At 37.2% G+C, this 12,621-nt stretch overlaps 1 protein-coding gene across 15 annotated transcripts in view; it reads left to right on the top strand.

Moving 5' to 3' along the window:
• ARHGAP28 (Rho GTPase activating protein 28) overlaps positions 1–12,621 on the top strand; it is a 141,458-nt gene that overhangs the window by 53,842 nt on the left and 74,995 nt on the right. Inside the window, exon 1 of one of the 15 annotated variants that reach the window (XM_014561137.2) lies at positions 725–746. The exons of the other annotated variants lie outside the window; for them this stretch is intronic. The gene's annotated coding sequence lies outside the window, so the exon portion shown is untranslated. Of the gene's footprint in view, positions 1–724; positions 747–12,621 lie in introns of those variants that run through there. 15 annotated transcript variants of the gene reach the window in all.

Here is a 12,621-nt window from a genome sequence, read left to right as displayed (position 1 = left end):
CCATGCCAGTGCTTTTAACGACTCGGTTCAAACTTGTACTTTAAACATTAAGCAGAACATAATGAGGCTCCTGAAAGAAAAACCTCAGTTTTCCTGGGTGATTTGTGTGGTCTCTATACTGATCCTATTGAGTACAAGAGCTTCCCACAGTTCTTCCCAAAAGACCATGCTGCTTTAAGTCTTGTATCCTTGGGCAAGTCCCTTAACATCTGGAGCTTCCATTTCTTCGTAACTGGAATACTTATGAGATACGATAAATGTGAAACTATAAAATGCTATCAAGTATAAGGTCCATCATTGTTATGGACCATGATTGAATATAGAAGACCTTGGCATTTCAGAGTGGGTAGGGTCTTCTTATTCTCAAAATAAGAACAAACGAAGACACTTGCTCCTTCATGTTTCCTTAAACTGTTATTTTAAGTATTCAGACCACAGACATTCTTCTTACATATACCTCTGTTTCATTTCATGTTTCGTTTCTCCTCTTCTTTCTATCTCTGCATGCCCAAAGGGAATGGGCAGATTTGGGGTGGATAGAAACAGTATGGAAGAAAGGAATTGAATCTAGGCCTCTGGTGATTATGTTCTGAGTGGCAGAGAATAAGGAATTGAAGTTAATTTTTTGGAAACCATTTAAATGTCTTTTTCTCCTCCCCTTCCTTGCCCCACCTCAGTTCCACGTGAGGCCATGCTGTGAATTGTAAACCACTGATGTGTGTCTGGGCAGTGACATTTGAAGGATGGTAGGTTACCCTCTGTTTGCTTTCATCAGTAGACATCACATATTGTCTTCCAGTGTGTTCAGGGAGGTGCATGAAGGTTAAGAGTAGTCAAGAAGGGTATCAGAAAATATAGTTCACAAGGTGAATGGAAAATTTGACACCCAGACTCATTTATCAATATGAGATTATCCTGGACTGCTTGCTCAAGGCTCTGTTAGATCATTCCTACAATGTACAGTATGAAGAGGAGAGAGAGGTTATACTTTGTAAATTTTGTACAATGATGAAATTAATTATATTAATTATTTATTCATTTTCAGTTAAGAAAAATAAAAATATTAGATAACAAGCATTTTTAAGCTGTTTTCCACTTCAAAATCAACAGTATTTTCTCTTTAAGAGAATGTATATGGTGCACAATCCTAGACAGAAGGTGTTGCAAAATAGATACACAGGAAATTGGTTATGCTTCAAATAGCTGCTGGGTTTGTTCTGTATTTTCTATAGTATACCTCACTAAACATGACTTAACTCCCCTCCCAACCCCTCTGAACCTCCCCACAAACTCAGACGAGCAGATTTTGTTTAAATCCATTTTTTCCCCTTCATAATGTGGTAAGTAAATCATAAGTCATTTTTGCCTGACTTCAGGCACTAGAGAAATTGTCACTTGAAAACTGGCTGGCTGACCTACGGCGTCTAATAGGAAGATGGGGCAGCACGCTTGGTGTATGGAGTCACAGGTAAATGTTTTCAGCTTGTGGTCCATGGCACCTCTGTGGCCACTGTTCAGCTCTGCCATTGCAGCGTGGATGCAGCCGTGGACTGTCCTCTTGATAGTGGGAGAGGCTGCATGGCTGTAAAACCATCTTTTGTCCACATGGAGAATTGAGCCTCTTTCTTCCTGGGTGAGCTGAGTGTAGTCCGACTCTGAAGGTAGGAGGAGGCATTTGGAGGCCTGGTTCCCATCCACATTCAGGGCTTTCCAAAGCACTTGTATTCAGGCCACTGCTTGGGGCATCCCATGGAAAATTTGAAAACAGCCAAGTAACAACAGTTAGACCTGTACATTTCATATATAACATTGGAGTCTAATTCAAACTAGCATGTGACACAAGGCAGACTGTCATATCTAAGGCCTGCAGGCTTCCTGTGTCTGGGGACAGTCTGGTGAATGGATGGATAGAAGTGCTTAAAATGTATAGAACATGCAAGGGTGATACTTTGAGTATTTAATAACTCTGAGGCCCGGGTACCAAGAGCAACATGCCCTAGTGTAGACAGCCAACAAGGCTCTAGTGGCAAGAATTTACTGGAAAGAAGCTCTCAATAAATGGAAACAGTTTGAACATGCAAGCGTGCAGACACGCAGTGTACCTATCTATGTACACATAGGGATACACACTCATACATACACGTTTTCAGAGAATGTCGAGACCACGTGGACCTGCCTTTCTCCGTTACAGCTCGTCATCTTCCCTCCCTCTGTTCCTGACTGAGAAAAACAGGGTTCTGCTAAGCTCAAACTGTGCCTTCCTGCCTCCTTTGCAGGCTTGCTCAGTCCCCGCAGCCCCTCCACTCCTTACAGATCAATTTCTCCTTTTTTACAGCTTCCTGCTCCTGCCTTCAAAGATGTGCATATCATCCTCATTCTAAATCAGTAACCACGGTAATCAGTTGAATACAACGTTTTCTATCTGACACCTTAGTCATTTTCTTCAAAAAAGTTAGGTGGTCACGCAGGCTAAGAAATTCAATAGCAGCCAATTCACTGCACTCTTTCTAAAGTTAATCTTTATGTGTTTCTGTCTCTTTTTTCCCCCTGAATTCTTTTAAATTCAGCTTTGTTGTCACTTCCTAAAACAACTCATTATGACATCCTATAGGTCTTATAAATGAGACTGATGAGTTTACCTATTTATCAAAGTCCCAATTAAAGGAGCAAAGTCTTTTGTTAGTAAACTAAAACTACCAATTTGTGCTTCTCTTTTTCATGTGTGTATGTACACACACACACACACACACACACACATGCACACACACACAGACCTCTGGGATTTTATATTTCATTCAACATTAATTTAAAAGTTTAATTTAGCAAATAACAAATGGAGAGTAAGGAGCATTAGCCAGGGTGGCTGGTTGGTGCAGAGCTCTGGAAACTGATGATGGCAGTGAAAATAAGGTTTATCCAGGCAGGCTTCAGAACTTACTGGAGGTGGGGAGATTTATATGTCTATGTTTGATTAATATTTATTGAAAGTAAACAGACACTGGGGGTCTACTTGGTTCCTGCCTGCTGTGTGTTACCGCACAGGTGTTATGTAAGGCAGGCTGGCTGTTTGTGGTTAGCTGTATCCACTTTCAAAATCCATCCTGGTTTGTGGAAGATGGCCTTTTCTTTTTCTTTGGCATCTCTATGCCCCACCTGAAGCAAGACTTAGAAATGGAAAAACTTCGATCACTTTGATGCTTTTTGGAGTAGTTCTTTGTCATGCTGAGACTGGAAAAGAAAAGATGGTTGTCAACTCACAGATCCCTGCCCTCCGGAGGGAGGCTCTCATAGCCGAGGCATCCGCCTTTCTTCCGAACGTCATCTGAGGCCAGAATCATCCTGGCAGTTGTCTCTGGGACAGGAGTACAACTCAAGGACTCTGGGTTTCCATGAAGGTTTGTGTGATATTTCTTCCCCTCCCTCTCCCCAGTCTTCTGTTTCCTTTTTGCTTCCATAATAGCATAGCTCTGTTATCTTTTAGGAGCTGGCACTGCCTGGAACCAATTTCTACAACTTGGAGGTCTGTGAGAGAAAGGAAATTAGAGAATAGTGATTAACTTCAGATAATGATTTTTAAAAACAAGGGTTTTTTTTTTTTAATGCAACCTTGAGTTTAAAGGAAAAGCCTTAAATTTGTAAGGTGGAGAAGATAGGTATTTATTTTTCTTAATAAAATTCAAAATTTTCTAGAGCTCATAAAAAATTATAAAATGGTTAAACTTAAATAATGTTATGAAACATGTTTTGTCAGTAAAACATTCACTTAATGAAAAATATTTAAAAAACTAAAAACAAAAATAAACTAAAAAACCCCCAAAATAAACAGAAACATTCACTTAAAAAAGAATTTCCATGTTTACCTACAATTCATCCATCTTCATGCACTTAATTAAGCAGGCGTCATGCCAGGACCTGTGATAGACTGAGGGATGTCAAAGTAAATCTGATATAATTTCCAATTTCAGGTTTAAAATCTAATAGTTGAGGTGAGTCATATCTTCAAGTCAGTGTAATACAAGAAGGTAAGCAGCATTTGTTGGCAGATAATTTTCATCTGCTAAGATCAGGGATAATATCAGAGATAGTGGTACTTCAATTCTTGGTTTATACAGCATCTCATTTTTCTCTCAGCTGTGTACAGTTTTCTTTTTTGGTACTGTGTTCAAATCTTTAGCCCATTTTAAAGGTTTTATTATTACTGAATTTTGAAAGTTCTTTAAATATTCTTGATATAAGTACATTATCAGATATGTGGTTTGCAAATAGTTTCTTGTATATGACTTACCCTTTTATCCTTTTAATAGTGTCTTTGAAGAGCAGATATTAAGTCCATTTTATAAATGTTTTATTTTATGGATTGTGCTTTTTGTGATCTATCTTTGAAATCTTCACCTACCCCAAACAATAAGATTTTCTTATATTTCCTTCTAGAAACAAAAATTTCTAAAGGTTTTAAAATGTTTTAGGGTTTACATTTAGCTCTGTGACCCATTTTGAATTAATTCCTAAGTATATAGTATAGAGGTATAGATAAAAGGTTTTGTTTTGCTTTTGTTTTGATTATGGTTCTTTAATTATTCCAGCACTATTTATTGAAAAAATTATTCTTTCACTGCTTTGTACCTTTGTTGAAAATCAGTTGACAACATGTTTGTGAGTATATTTCAGACTCTGTTCTGTTTCATGGATCTGTGTCTGTTTGATGGCAATACTATATTGCTTTCTACTGTAGCTTTTATAAGTCTTGAATTTAGGTGAATTTAAGTGTTCTGATTTTTTTTTCCCCCAGAGTTGTTTTGGCTATTCCAGGTTTCCTATTCTTTCATATGAACTTTAGAAAGCTTGCCAATTTTACAAAGAAATCCAGCTAGAATTTTGATTGAGATTGCATTAAGTCTATAGATCAGTTTGGGGGAGAACTGACATCTTAAAAGTATGTCGAAATCTTCAAATCCATATGTATGTCATATCTCTCCCTTTGTTTAGGACTTTAATTTCTCTCAGCAGTGTTCGTAGTTTTCAGTGTACAGGTGCTGCCCATCTTTTCTCAGAATTATTCTACATAGCTCACATTTTTTAATGCTATTATAGATGATACTGCTTTTAAATGTTGATTTCTAATTGCTCACTGTTCATATATAGAATTACAACTGCTTTTTGTGTATAGATACTGAGCTTAACCTTGAAACCTTGCTGAATTTATTTGTTTCAGTAGTTTTTTCTATATTCTCTTTCTGTATTTTCTACATAGACAATTATGATATCTGCATATAAATATAGTTTATTTCTTTCTTTCAAATCTGGATACCTTTCTGCCTTTTTCTTAACTGATTGCACTGGTTGAATCTCCAGTACAATATTGAATAAAAATGGGGAGAGCAGTCATCCAGATCTTGATCTTGATCTCAGAGGGAAAACATTCAGTCTTTCACCATTAAACATGGTGTTAGCTGTTTTTCTTAGATGCCCTTTACATATTGAGGTAGTTCTCTTCTATTCCTAATTTGCCAGGAGTTTTTTTTTTTTTTTTACAAGAATGGATGCTGAATTTTGTGAAATAGTTTTTCTACATCTGTTATATAATCATATTACTCTGTTAATATGATGAATTAAATGAATTAAAAGTTTTTAAGTGATCATGATATGTGATCCTTTTTATATATTCTTGAATTCTATTTGATAAAATTTTATTAAGAATGTTTGCATCTATGTCCGTGGCTGGGGGTGCATTGGTCTATTTTCTCTTATAGTATCTGTCTTGCTTACCAAAGCAAGTATTTGATGTTTAGGTAATGCTGGCATTATACACTGAGTTAGTAAATGTTCCTCCTCTTTAATTTTCTGGAAAAGTTTGTGTAGAATTGATATTGTTTCCTTTTTAAGTATTTGGTGGAATTCTTTGGTGAAGCCTTGTGAACCTGGAATTTTCTTTGTGAGAAGGTGTTTAACTACAAATTCAATTTCTTTAATAAATATAGGGCCACTCAGGATATCTTATTTCTTCTCGAGTGAGCTTGGTAGGTTGTTATCTTACGAGAAATTTCTTTACATCTAAGTTGTTGAACTTATTGGCGTGAAGTTGTTTATGGTATTCTGTACTATCTTTTTAATATCTGTAAAACTTATAATGATGTTACTCTTTCATTCCTGATATTGCTAATTTGTGACTTCTGTTTGTTCCCTAATCTGTCTGTGTTGAGGTTTATCAATTTAATTGATCTTTTAAAGAACAAACATTTGGTTTCATTGATTTGCTCTATTATTTTTATGTTTACTATTTCATTGTTTTTAGTTCTGTTATTATTTCCTCTTTTCTGCTTACTTTGCAATTAATTTGCTCATTTTCTAGTTCTTAAGGTAGAATCTGAAGCCATTGGTTGGATACGTTTTTTCTTTTCTAATATAGATATTTAGTGCTATACATTTCCCTCCAGCCACTGTTTTAGCTATATTCCAAATCTTTGTAATGCTATATTTTTGAAACTTTCAAACTTTCTAATTTTATCTTGATTTCTGGTTTGGCCAATTGGTTATTTAGAAGTGTGTTATTTAGTTTCAAAAATTTTCATGATTTTCCACATATATTTTTGCTATAGATTTCTAATTTAAATCCATTATAGTCAAAGAACATGTTTGTATGACATGAATTCTTTTAAATTTATTGATATTCATTGTATGGACCAGATGTTACCTATATTGGTAAATGTTCTGTGTACACTTGGAAAGAATATGTATTCTGCTTTTGGTGAGTGGAGTGTTCTATAAATGTCAATTAAGTCAGTTGTCTTTTTATCTACCTACTGAGTTACTGTCTACATATTCTATAAATTGTCTAAAGAGGAATTCTGAAATCTCTTACTATAATTGTAAGCCTTTGTTGAATGCATATAAAGATGCTATAATGGGCTAGAAGGAACCCTGGTTGACTTTGATTTTGCAGCTCTGCTGAAATACAGATATTCCGGTAAGTAAAACCTGGGTAATTTTTGCTTTGAAGAAGGAATTTTTGCAATGGAAAATGGAAGCAAAAGTGAGAACTGTCTTACCCATTCATCAAAGAAAAAAAAAAGACAAATTTTAGGTGGCAGATTCTCTTTTTAAGTGAATGAAAGTAAATACAGCGAAATACATGACCTAATTCCTTTGTGTCATTTGTATTTTTTTAAAAAGATAGTTGAAAGCTCAATGGAGTTGCTCATAACAGAGTCTATTCAAGCAATTATTGACTGTCATAATTAATCTTGGCCAGTGGTAAGGAGGAAGCTAACATTATTGGAAAATGAGTAGACAGGAAGCATTAGAGGAGGGAAAACTTCCTGGTTGGTTTACTGCTCTTAGAAAGAAAACACTTCACCTGACTAGGATGATAGACTAGAAATCACTCTCCAGCCCCCACGGCATAAACTATTGATTGCGGTTTCTAGTTGCCTGTCTGCTGTCAGGGAGTAAATTGTGAATAGTAAAGCCGTTCATCTCGAGTGCGGGGGAGCTTCCACGGTATGGGCAGCAAGAGCCCCACCACATGAAGCCACTGCCAGTTGAAAGTATTATTGGATGCTCTTTTGGCTAAACTCACAGCTCTTGTTTTTCCGAAGTTCACATTTAACATGGTCCTTCAAGTTACCCGTCTATGCCTTTCTTTGTCCTTCTGTGAGAGGGACTTTGAGGCTCCTAATTCTGACAGTTGTTTTATGGCATTTAGAGTGTAAAGTGCTGGTTCTTTGGCTGAAGGAGTTTATCTGATGGCCAACAGTGTGTTGAGTAAATTGGAGAGGGTGAGGTAGAGAACTAATTTAAAATGCCTTCAACTGAGTGTTGGTGATGATGGTGATTACCCATAGTAACAATGATGGAAATGTGAATTTAGAATTTATTTTCTTTTAACCTGGCTATGATACCTGAGAATAGTCTCTGCATGCCACAAAAAAGTCTGAGTGAAATGGAAGTCTTAGCATCTACTTCCTTGAATGGTTTTAAAATAGAATGAATTACTGACACAGTTTCAAGAAATTCTAACGTATTCTAATATACCAGCCAGTGGATAAATTCAAAATGTAATTTATGTTTAATAATAGTGCTGATATATTCCCTTTATATCAGGTATATATCAGTCCTTTTTTAATGTGTGTTCTCTGTCTGTATTTTATATACAACTTAGTCTGTATTTGGTCTGCTACACTAGCCTGTTTTATTAGTTCACTTTCAAATTTTAGAGAACTTTTTTTAAAAATAAATCTTTATTTTGTAGGCAGGCCACTTTTGCATATAGCTCTCTTTGTTATTTAATGAGAACTTTGACAGGGACATAATTTCCAACACATTTTATGATAAAAATATGATCCACTTGATTATTTTATTATGCTCTTTCAGAAATGCATAAGGAGAAAAAAAAGGATGATCTCTAATGTGAAAGTGTGATGCTGTATTTATTTTGGTGAGTGAGTGAAGAATAAAGTATAAATGAATTAGGAGACTAGTGACCACAGAGAAAGCATGGAATGAGGCATCAGGAGGCCAGGCCTGTAGTTCTAGCTCTCAGTAATTAGCTTTGTGGTCTTGGGTGAGTTTCTTGACTTCTCTGAGCTTCATCTTTCTTATCTGTAACATGTGGTGATTTATTTGAGAAATGTGGCACTTCTCAAATTCCCTCTCAGCTCTCCAATTCTAGGATCTGCTGTTTCAGTGGAAACCCTGGTTATGGCTCTCCGGTGCAAAGCCATTTGTAGGGAAGTTAGGATGCAGCTATCTTAAAGTTAGATAATGAAAATAGATGGAACACAAAATACTTATTGCTCACATGGACCCTATGGAATTAAATCCATCATAGAGTGAGTCTGAATATGGAAAAAAAGAGAAATCAAGGAATGTTGATATTTACTCATCCGGATGGTCAATTCTCCACTGTCAGAATATAATAAATTGTATTTATATTCTACTTTGGATTCTATACCAAATAGTTTAAAGCTGAACTGATCCCAGTGCCCCCGTGAGGAAGAAGGCCTGGCCCACTTCAGGGAAAGCTTTGTCAGGATGGACCACAGAGCTCTGTAAGGCCCATCCATCCATGTGAGAATGACCATGTGGGACACCAGCCAGAGAGATTGCCTGATAATCCTATACATCTTGTTTGTGATTCTGTCCTGCTATTGAATTTTTGGAGCTGGAGAGAGGCAACAGACAAGGGAAATTGGAAACAGTACAAGGATGCAGTAGAATAGCGTTTCCACATTTTGTGGCTGAGTGTTAATGACTAGGTAATAATGACAACAAATCGAGACCAGAGATGCAGAAGAAACAAAGGTTGAGTGATTGCATTCTAGCAAATCTTCACAGCACCAGAGAGGTACGCAGGGAGCTGGAAAACAAAGGCAGGCCCTCAGAAGACATCAGAATGGGGGGCTCATCTATTTAATTACTTTGAAAGTCATACATAGTAATACCAGCTGCAGCAGGCACCTCAAAACTGCGTGATAAAAATGTAGACTGCAGTTTGGTACTAAAAAATAGGAAGGAGATATATATATATATATATATATAGCTTACTTTCGATACAAAAAGACAGTCTTTTAAAAATTATTCATCCAGATTACTTGGAGAAGAGTAATTTCAGAAGCACAGAATATACAGCTCACCAAGACTTCTTATAGTGACATGTTGCTGAATGGATAAAGGATAAAATTGTGTTAGCAAGAGAAAGCTGCTTTTGCCCACATTCTGTTTTACAAATTCTTTCCTGGGTATCTCCTAATTGAATAAAAAATATGAGCCTCTGAGCAACAATTAGGTGTCACCAAGCTGGTTTTCCACTCATAATTTTAACTTGTCCTTGAGGATAATTTGATAAGAGTCACTCGTGGGATTGGCTGAGCTTCACCAAAATCAATATATACATCAAGCTCATAAACTGCATATTAGTTTTAAAACAGACAGAACATAAAACGTTCACACTCGGTATTTTCCTTAGCCTGCATAGCAGACATTTTAGCCTGTCACTTGTTTAGATGATTATTGGTTGAGCAGATAAGACCGTTGCTATTCTGTGTTAGCCTTTGCTCAGAGCAGCCAGCAACTTTTCAGCCAGAGTTGTCTTTTTTCTGTCTAAACCCATGGCTCTTTCTGAAAATTTGATTTTTTCCCCCTTTTCCTAAGTTTGCATTTAGTTTGAAATCTCCAAGTACTTAAAAAAAAAATTGTTTTAGAGCAGTTTTAGGTTCACAGCAGAACTGAGGGGAAGGTCCAGAGATTTCCCGCCTACCTCTTGCCCCCATTAGCAATGCCCCTATCGGAGTGGTGCATTTGTTACAATTGATAAACCTGCGTTACACGTTATAATCCCCCCAAGTCCACAGTTTACATTCTGTAGGTTTGGACAAAAGTATGGTATCATACAGAGTAGTTTCTCTACCCTAAAAATCCTGTGTTCCATGTGTTCATCCCTCCTTCCCCCTTCCCACATCCCTGCCACCCCCATGCCTTGGCAACCACTGATCTTTTTACTGTCTTCATAGTTCTACCTTTTGCAGAATGTCACACAGTTGGAGTCATCCAGTATCTAGTCTTTTCAGATTGTCTTCTTTCACTTAGTCATATGCATTCAAGGTATCTTTACATGGCTTGATAGATCATTTGTTTTTAGCACTGAATAATATTCCATTATCTGCATGTACTGCCGTTTATCCACTCCCTAAAGGAAATCTTGGTTGCTTCAGGGTTCTGTCATTTATGAATATAAAGCTGCTATAAATATCCATGTGCAGGTTTTTGTATGTACATTTAAGTTTTCAACTCCTAGAGTAAATACTGAGGAGAGAGTGATTGCTGGATTGTACAATAAAAGTATGTTTAGGTTTATAAGAAACCACCAAACTGTCTTCCAGACTGGCTGTACCACTTTTTGCATTCCTATCAGCAATTAATGAGAATTCTTCTGGCTCCACGTCCTCACTAGAGTTTTGTATTGTCAGTGTCAAAGTACTTTTAATTATCAAAATTAAAATAAACGAAAGGTAATTTTTCTCATAATTTAAAAAATTGAGATATAGTTCATATAACATAAAAATTCACCCTTATAAGGTGTACAATTCAGTGGTTTTTAGTATATTCACAACGTTGTGACACCATCACCAGTGTCTAATTCCAGAACAAGTTCATCATTCCAAAAAGAAACCCTGCACCCGTTAGCAGTCACTCTCTACCTCCTCCTCCCCTCAGGTGAAGCAGGGGAAATTTAAGCACCATTATATTTTGGTTTTGTCATGTGTATATTTATAATGCCTGTATAAGTGATGTAATTACACGGTAACTCTATAAGCATTGATTTTATTTAGTGCCTTTTCTTGGTAGAGCAGTGGACAGAACATAGGAGGCTACTTTCCTTCAATGTCAAGCGTGCGGAGTTGCTTTACTTTCATATTAGAAGTACAGGAAAGTGTGCTGTCCTTCCCGCACCCCCAGGAAGAGATTCTGTTATTCTCTCTCACAGAAGAGCTTGTGGCCCCAGTTGAGCCCTATCCTTTGTAAACACTGGGATTCAGTGTGTATTGGTTGGAAGTTGTCACTTCCTCATTGTCCCTTTTCCCATTTCTAGCCCAGAGCCTGTGTTCAGAGGTGATGCACAGGTATATAAGAATTTAATTGCTGCTGTGAATCTCAAGTGGTTAAAAAAAATTCCAGCTTTTAAAACCATTTCAAATATTCCCTGCTGAGTGACTGAGATTTGTTTGCTGTTTTAAGCCTCCTCTTAATCTACAAACACATTTTTCTGTATCTTTTTTTCTGCCAACTGAGAGGTTCAGGCAGACCTGTTTACCTTTTGAGGAAATAGCTTCATCAGCTTTCTCCTCATTCCCCTGAGAGGAGTGAGGCAGGCCAGGAGAGGGACAGAAAGCTGGGCTGGCAGGATGAGAAGGAGAGACAAGAGTCAGGGAGCCTGAGAAAGAGCGGGGACCTCCTTTGTGTTCTTGCTTCTGTTACCCTGAAACTATAGCTTCTTTTTATCACCATTTTCTTTCAAGAGTTTTTTCCAAAACATCCAAGTTTAGCTTGTTTATAAGCATGTTGGAATCCAAAGATGTTGAGGAGCCAGAACCTGCAAACGGGATTTGTCCTCTTACTATATCATTCTGAATGGCCTCCCCAGAAAGCTAAGAGGGCAAACAGCTGCATTATTGGGACTGTGCCCAAGAGTGAGAGGTTTCTCTTGCGAGAACTCTGCTGCACAGGCCTGCTGCAGTCAGGATCCCAGGTGATTTCTGTAGATGGCCATGCTGGGCCACGACCAGCATCATTCAATGCCAATGCCAATGGGGTTTCAGTCCTCTTCTTTCAGAAGAAGGGGATATCTTTGATTTTGATATATTCTTCCTAAAAGTCTTGGAATATGTTTGATTTGAGAGCAATGTGAATATGTTCCCTGTATATTTAGGCAGGAATGTATTTAGCCATAATAAAGTTTAACTTCATAGTGTACTAATCAAGACCAGACCAAGACTTGGGGTTAGGCTCATAATTTGGCAATCCTTAGATGGAAAACGTTACGTTAGACCCCACCTTCCTTGATGAGGCAGGTTACTGTCTACTCTTACTTGAATATTCCCCTTAGTGGGCTGGAGATGGTGTCTC

The sequence above is a fragment of the Camelus ferus genome, chromosome 24 (assembly GCF_009834535.1).
Source record: "Camelus ferus isolate YT-003-E chromosome 24, BCGSAC_Cfer_1.0, whole genome shotgun sequence".
Taxonomy (NCBI): domain Eukaryota; kingdom Metazoa; phylum Chordata; class Mammalia; order Artiodactyla; family Camelidae; genus Camelus; species Camelus ferus.
Note: the sequence above shows the minus strand (reverse complement) of the source record. Positions and strands in the feature narration are given on the sequence as shown.